This window comes from Ostrea edulis, chromosome 6 (genome assembly GCF_947568905.1).
Source record: "Ostrea edulis chromosome 6, xbOstEdul1.1, whole genome shotgun sequence".
Lineage (NCBI taxonomy): Eukaryota > Metazoa > Mollusca > Bivalvia > Ostreida > Ostreidae > Ostrea > Ostrea edulis.
In genome coordinates, this window is record NC_079169.1 from 50879811 (window position 1) to 50887652 (window position 7842).

General features: G+C 36.0%; 1 long non-coding RNA gene across 1 annotated transcript; it reads right to left on the minus strand.

Moving 5' to 3' along the window:
- Nucleotides 1-6243: 6243 nt before the first annotated feature.
- LOC125646847 (uncharacterized) lies at nucleotides 6244-7082 on the minus strand. The gene is made up of 2 exons (XR_007359834.1): nucleotides 7028-7082; nucleotides 6244-6666 (listed from the first exon to the last, which is right to left on the minus strand). It is a non-coding gene; the product is annotated as an uncharacterized LOC125646847 (long non-coding RNA).
- Nucleotides 7083-7842: the final 760 nt, after the last annotated feature.

A 7842-nucleotide genomic window follows, 5' to 3' on the forward strand; every position in this document is an offset into this window, starting at 1 on the left:
TTCGACAAATAATGTCTCTTCAGTGATGCTCAAGCTGAAATTTTGGAAATTCGAAATAACAATAAACTTGTAGGAGCTAAATGGAAAACTAGAGTGCCAAAAACTAGAGCCAAATTCATCCAAGGATAGAGATATTGTTTATAGGAGTTATGATATTGATCACTGTTCGTTATCTTCATCTTTCATGTATAGGGCTACATAGCAAATTACTTTTATACGCTGTAATATTCAAACATTGTATTAGATATTCGGATTTTGTACAATATAGTGTTGCTTTAATTTATTTTTTGAAAATTACACCAAAGCTACACTTGGATTATTATGCATGTATAAAATCTTATGAATAATCACAATCTTGGAATTAAACAAAGATTTCGACCTCCCTTTTTTTTTTTATCTATATCATATTATCTATCTACAATCGTACGCTATACAGATTCAACAGGGGGTAGGCGAGGTTCAGAACGACCATCTCCTGGGCTTGAAAGAAAATGAACACATGTATTTATGTCAGTCTACATATAGAGTTAGGGATACATAGGATCCAAACTTCTCCCCCACCCTTGATTTTGTAGAACATAGATATAATTGCCTATTTCCATTGCAATTCTACTTCCACTTTTAGAATACTAGGCCGCGCTTGATTTGCCGACACGGACCACAAAGAGTACTTCATTCCGTAATCAAGAGCAAATGTGTACTCTTTCTGGTGTACACCTTCCACATCCTGTACAGAACATGCGTTGGAAAATGCAATGAAAAATTTAATATGACTAAAAGTGGCGAGACGGAAACTTTGCAAATTTTTCTCTTCGGATATATGTATAATATTTTGTTATATGTGAAGCATATAGAAAGAAGACAATTCCAGTGTATTGTAGATATTATGTTGTCGTTTACAATATTTTGAAATGTATTTAAACAAAAGATGAAAACGATTCATATTTCCTATGCAATCAACGAAAAACAAGGATGACCTGGTACTTTCAGGTGTATGTAGGTATTAAATAAAAGGCGAGCATAACGAACAGTGATCAATCTCATAACTCCTATAAGTAATACAAAATAGATAGGCAAACACCTGGACACACCAGAGGTGGGATCAGGTGCCTAGGAGGATTAAGCATCTCCTGTCGACCGCTCACACCCGCCGTGATCCCTATATCTTGATCACGTAAACGGAGTTATCCGTTGTTAAATGAGTATGCCAAGAACGGTCCAACAATCGGTATGAAACACGACAGATAGGATTTGACCAAATGATAGGTTGTATTGTCAAACTAGATCGTTATAACGACCATAGAATTTGTGAAATGCTAACTTTAAACGAGACTGATGAAACCGCTGCACCATCAACTTGTTTGTCAGTAGCCTGCCTCGATTTGAAATTTGACCATATGTAGAATAAGCTCTTGCGTATCGAATCAGTTGAGAGATATAAACACCATATGCAGGTGATAATGGAATATTGCTACATAAATATGGGAAGTTGACGATGGAGAAGCTGAAATCATTCCGTTTGTCATAAAGTGAGTTGGTAGTTTACCGTTAATATCTACTTTCAATAAAATATCTAAGTATGAAGAAGAAGTGGACCACTCTGTGGTGTCTTTTATTTCGAGTTCACAGGGATATATGAAATCGACATATGAATGAAAGTTATTATTGTGAATAAATAAAACATCGTCGATATATCTAAATGTCGAATTGAAGACCGCAGCAAGAGAGTTTTTCTTCTCACATAGACGTTTTTTAAAATAAATTATGCTTCAAATGAATATTAAAAAGGTCAGCTAACTAAGGAGAACCATTCGAGCCAATGGGAATTCCAACAGACTGTCGGAAAACCTGATCACCAAAGACCACGAAGATTTTGTCGATGTGGAACTCCAACATATTTTTTTTATGAAAATACATTTTTGCGGAAACAATATTCTTAGATTATAGTAATTATTTGTTTTGAATTTTATTTGCATTAAAATTGTTAATTCTCCAATGAGGACCTCATCAGCTTCTGAATGTCCATATTGAATATACATGTACACTGTACCATGAAATATTGAGAGCAAAAGTGACAAATGCGCTTGCGCAGCGTCAGTTCGTAAAACTTCCGAAATTTTTAAGCCAGAAGTTTTTGTGTAAGATAAGAAGTTTAGTAAAATCTAGTCCTGGTCATCCTATGATATTGAAAGCAAACTTAGTGATATAAACTATTTAGTTAAGACACTTGGCCGACATAAACACAAACGAGTTTGTCACAGTACATGTTCAAAGAGTATTTTGATAGATGTGACCGAAATCCTGTAAAATCAGTTACCACTTTAGCCAATATTAAGACATTACAAAATTGTACTGAGAATGAACTTAGTGTAGAAATTTGGGAAAAATATTTCAATCAGAATGTCCGTTTAATGAACTCTGAAATCTTGCCAATCTGGATATCAGACCTGGACAATTGAATATTCACCAAAGCGAACAAGTTCAACGTAGCGTCTCGTGTCTAAATGTCCTTCAAATGTCTCGAATGTTCCTCAAAAGACCAATACCGCTTGTCATGATGTTATAGCTGCTGACGATTTGCCCATCAAGCAGCATCCCTATCGTTTAAATCCATTGAAACTGCAGTATTTAAGAACAGAAATACAATACATGCTGGACAATGGCATTATCGAACCAAGTAAAACTGACTGGAGCTCACCTTTCATTCTAGTACCGAATCCTGATGGTATAGTGTACCTAACGATTATGCTCTGACGTTCGAAAAGTGAATTATGTCACAAAACAGACTCTTATCCGAATCCTATAATTGATAATTGTATTGACAAAATCAGAAATGCTAATTTGTCAGTAAATTTGACCTGTTGAAGGGTTACTGGTAAGTGTCATTGACTGAAAGCGTCAAAGAAATGTCTGCATTTGTAACTCCCGATGGCCTCTTTCAATACAAAGTTATGCTGCTTGGTATGAAAAATGCTCCAGCGACCTTTCAGCGGATGGTTTTTATTGAAAGTAGACATTAACGGCAAATTGACAACTCAACTGTATGACAAACGGGATGATTTCAGCTTCTCCATCGTCAACTTCCCATATTTATGTAGCAATATTCCATTATCACCTGCATATGGTGTTTATATATCTCAACTGATTCGATATGCAAGAGCTTGTTCTGCGTATAGTCAGTTTTTAAATCGAGGTAAGATACTGACAAACGAGTTGATGATACAGGGGTTTCAACAGTCTCGATTGAAATCAGCATTTCGTAAATTCTATGGTCGTTATAACGATCTAGTTCGTCAATACAACCTATCATTAGGTCAAATGATGTCTGACGTGTTTCATACCGATTGTTAAGCCGTTCTTGACACACTGAGTTTGACTACGGAAAACTCCGTTTACCTGAACAGGATATAGGGCTCACGGCGGGTGTGACCGGTTGACAGGGGATGCTTACTCCTCCTAGACACCTGATCCCATCTCTGGTGTGTTCAGGGGTCCGTGTTTGCCCAACTATCTATTTTGTATTGCTTGTAGGAGTTATGAGATTGATCACTGTTCGTTATCTTCACCTTTCATTCCCTTTTGCGTGGCTTTCAAGGATGTGAAGCCTACATTGATTGGTTGATTGATTGAATATTGTTTAACGCCCTTCTGAAGAATATTTCACTCATATGGAGACGTCACCACTGCCGGTGAAGGGCTGCAAAATTTCGGCCTATGCTCGGCGCTTATGACCTTTGAGCAGGGAGGGATCTTTGTCGTGCCACACCTGCTGTGACACGGGGCCTCGGTTTTTGCGGTCTCATCCGAAGGACCTCCCCCATTTAATCGCCTTCTACGACAAGCAAGGGGTTATGAGGACTTATTCTAACCCGGATCCCCACGGGATAAGCCTACATTGAGGATGCCATCATTTACAGCGATACATGAGAGGAAGATCTCGAAATCATGCGTGCATTCTTCGACATTTTAGCAAATGCAACAGTTTACCTTGCAAAGAGAGACTTTGGTCATGCTACTGTAGAGTATTTAGGTCATAAAGTAGGTCAGGGTATGATACATATATTATGGCTAAAGTGGAGGCTATTGCAAATTTCCCAATTCCTACAAACAAGAAAGATTTAGTGAGATTTTCGGGCATGACAGGTTTTTACAGAAACTTTTGCCCAAATGGTTCTTCAACAGTTGGTCCACTTACCAACTTATTGCAAAAGAGGGCTAAATGTGTGTGGACAAAAGACCGTGACGAATCATTTTGTAAAATTAAATCTGTTCTCATGAGTAGTCCAGTTCTTTGAGCTCCTGATTTTCCTAGACAATTTAAGCTTACAGTAGATGCTAGACAATGTGGATAGAGTTGTTTCATATTTTACAAATAAACTTAGGAAATGCCAACAGAATTATTCAATCATTGAAAAGGGGTGTCTTCCTTTGTTGTTAGCTTTGCTAAATTTTGATGTTTATTTAAATGTTACTGTACATCCAATTTTTTTTTTATGGATCACAATCGTCTCACTTTTTTGCATAAAATGTCAAACACGCATAAAAGGCTCACAAAATGGAGTTTATTATTGCAGAAGTATGATATTGATACCAAACATATCAAAGGCAAAGACAATGTTACAGCAGATGCCTGATCAAGAGTGTCATGAATATGTTCTGTTGTTGCATTGATTGATGTACATATGTATACAATGTATGTGTATTAGAAAATTGTAGTTGTCATTGTCATTCAAACCTTTTTTAGGGGGAGGTGTTGTGTACCACTTGCACTCAATTGACACCTGTGACCTAGATTGTTTTAGAGCATGTTTACTTTCTTTAGTAGAAATATGACGTAATGGTTGCATCATTGTCTTTCAAGATTGCTCAGGAAAAAACTCTGGTTAGAAAACCTCCGGGCATTTTTGGATCATTTTATAACTGGGAATAAGGATTTTGGAATTTACTATTTTGTGTGTGTAGATTCAGTTCGACACGGATTTTGATATTTATTGTTCAACTGCCGTACGTTAGTATTTTGCTATTGTTACAATTTTCTTTGAATTATTAATTATTAATTGTAAATAAATCTTATCAATTGTTTCATTGTCTTTATTAGTAAATTCTGCTGCTGTATTATCAAGGGCAATTCTGACCCATAACATACGAAGCAGGCATAAAGACTGTGGTTTTTCTCATTTAAAGCTGATTGGTATATATGGATCAACATAGAAAGAGAATGAGTTTTAATAATGAGCGTCGTATCTAAATTACAAGGTTAAGGTCACAGCAGGATTTTTTCTCATGTAAAACCTTTTGAAAAAGACTCTACTCCTATGAAATACAAAACACAGAATAGCTAATGAAGGAGAAAAATGTGTGCCCATGGGAATTAAGGCCAGCTCTCTAAAACTTACGTAAATACTGTCTATAAGGAACGCCAACATCCTTTCATTGAACTTCAAAGTACTTGAGCGTAGAGTCACAGGGGTGTTTAGCAATGTAATTTTTTGATTGATTGAGTACAAAGTATAAATACATCCAAATTTCTATTTTTCTTTTTCATTTTCACATAGCGAATGTTACTACGGATTACTTCGATTTCCTGATTAAGATACAGGTCTCACTGCGGATATTATTGATCAACAGGGGATGCTACGCCTCCTAGGAAACTGATTTTATCTTTCGTTTTCCCAGGGCTCATTGTTTGTTTTACTCGTAATTTTATATTCTTTATAGGGATATTGAGATTCCTCACTGTTGGGTACATGTACCTACACGTTTTCAGTTCTATTGATATATTTACATTTCAAATCAGTCACAGTAACTCAGTGGTAGGGTGCTTTCAAATTCTGCAGCAATAGAATTATTCTGAATGGATTTATGTTTGTTTTTCCCAGTCCGCAATCTATGGATTATTCTACTGCGAGGCACGTGTGTTATTTTTTCATCCAAAGCATTATGGTAGCTCCCCGGTTGGTTTATATAGAAACACAAATATTCATAAAGTCGAGTGTTTTCTTAATCATACAACCACGGCTATGACATATTGTGCACGGACACAATACACAGCTATTTCATATTTTCGGCAGAGTACAAACAAACCTTTCCCTTGCCGATATATTCAGAATGCATACGTCTGAAGTGGTTTCACCGTAAATTAGACTCTCAACCACATAAAAATACTGTTTCTGTTCATTAGTTTAAATAGCAATGAAATCCTAATTATTGCTATTTATAAAAAAAAAACTGCGAAGATGTGTGTAACTTTTATCGCATCGTTTATTCAAACAGCAATATTTTTAAATGAAGCTTTTGTCAGTATAATGGTCAACAAATATATCTGGGGTTTGATGCAAGACAAGCATAGGACCCATCACATTTACAGTTGCAATCAAATCTGTAACACTTATCGTCAAACCAGAAGCGACCACGCTGGTACTCTCTTCCAGACACCTTACATGGTCTGCATGCTCGCGGGACGACTCCGCAAACCCTTTTGGTTAAATAGACTGGACAATAATGTGAACCGTCACAGTAACATAAGCAACTGAAACGATAGCATGCTCTGTCGTAGGTGAATTTGCTGTTGCCTCTGTACTGTTTCCGGTTTACCTGGCAGTTACGGCAAGTGCTCGCACTAGCGACTGCGACCATGAAGCACAGGATGATAACCTCCTTCAACATCTGTAGATAAAAGCAGAATCAAATATGATTTCCGTAAAGTAAAATTCATCTTGTAAAATGTATAATAAATTATGGTCGTTAATCTTACGTGCACATACCAGGTTTTATTTTCAAAAATGATTACAATTTGTTTTATAATTAGAATATGAAAACAAAAACTGTGATCAATCCCAAAACTCCTATAAGGAATACAAAATAGATGGTTGGCCCCTGGACACATCAGACGTGAAATCAGGTGTTTTGGAGGAGTATTGACTTTCTAATCGATACAAAATCAATCTTTGTACAACAATTTGTATCATGAAAAGCTCGCAACATTCTACATTCTAGCTTCGCTACTCGGGCTAACATACGTACATACCTTTATCTTACTGTTTCCAATCCCAATATGACGGAGGAGCGTTATGGTGTCTTATATAGTGCATGCGGTAATGATAATTCTAAACGTGTCATTTTTTACTATTACAAATAATTATAAATGATATTTGCTGCCCGCCCATTATGTTATTATTATAGATATATAAAAACCCTATTAAAAATTGTAATATTTAGCTTGATATTTTTTGGCATTTACTTTTCATCTCGTAATAAGCAACATATTAACCGATATACATGTTACCATCAACGAATACCAAACCTTAGATCTCCAACGAGTTCAAACTGGCTGAATGATCACTTCTTTTAAAAAATATGAAGATAACGTACAGTGGTACATGTATATCTCATCAATCCAGTAAAATAGAATATCGAGATCTCGAAAAGGGCGAACAAAACACGTCAAAAATGCAATAATACACGGTTTACACCCCGAAACTGCAAGTTAGTATGCATATTGAACTTGTATTGGTGTAGATTGGTGCGATTTGTATTATAGGATGCACGAGGTTTTTGAGCAATTTTTTATACTCAACGAGTTCTAATGTCAGGTTTATCAATACAAGTTTAATAACACTTTCTTAAAATAGCTAACGTATAGTAGTTGTTTTATGATGATGTTAATAATGTTGATGTTAATAGTACTTATACTTCAACTGCCCCTTCAAAAGATGAAATTCTTCAAAACCATGCTTCAGTTTTAGACACATTTCATATTCCAGTCAATGGGTCGAATGAATATGAGTTACCATACCTATACTTGATTCCTAAACTACATAAAACCCTTACAAACAAAGATAC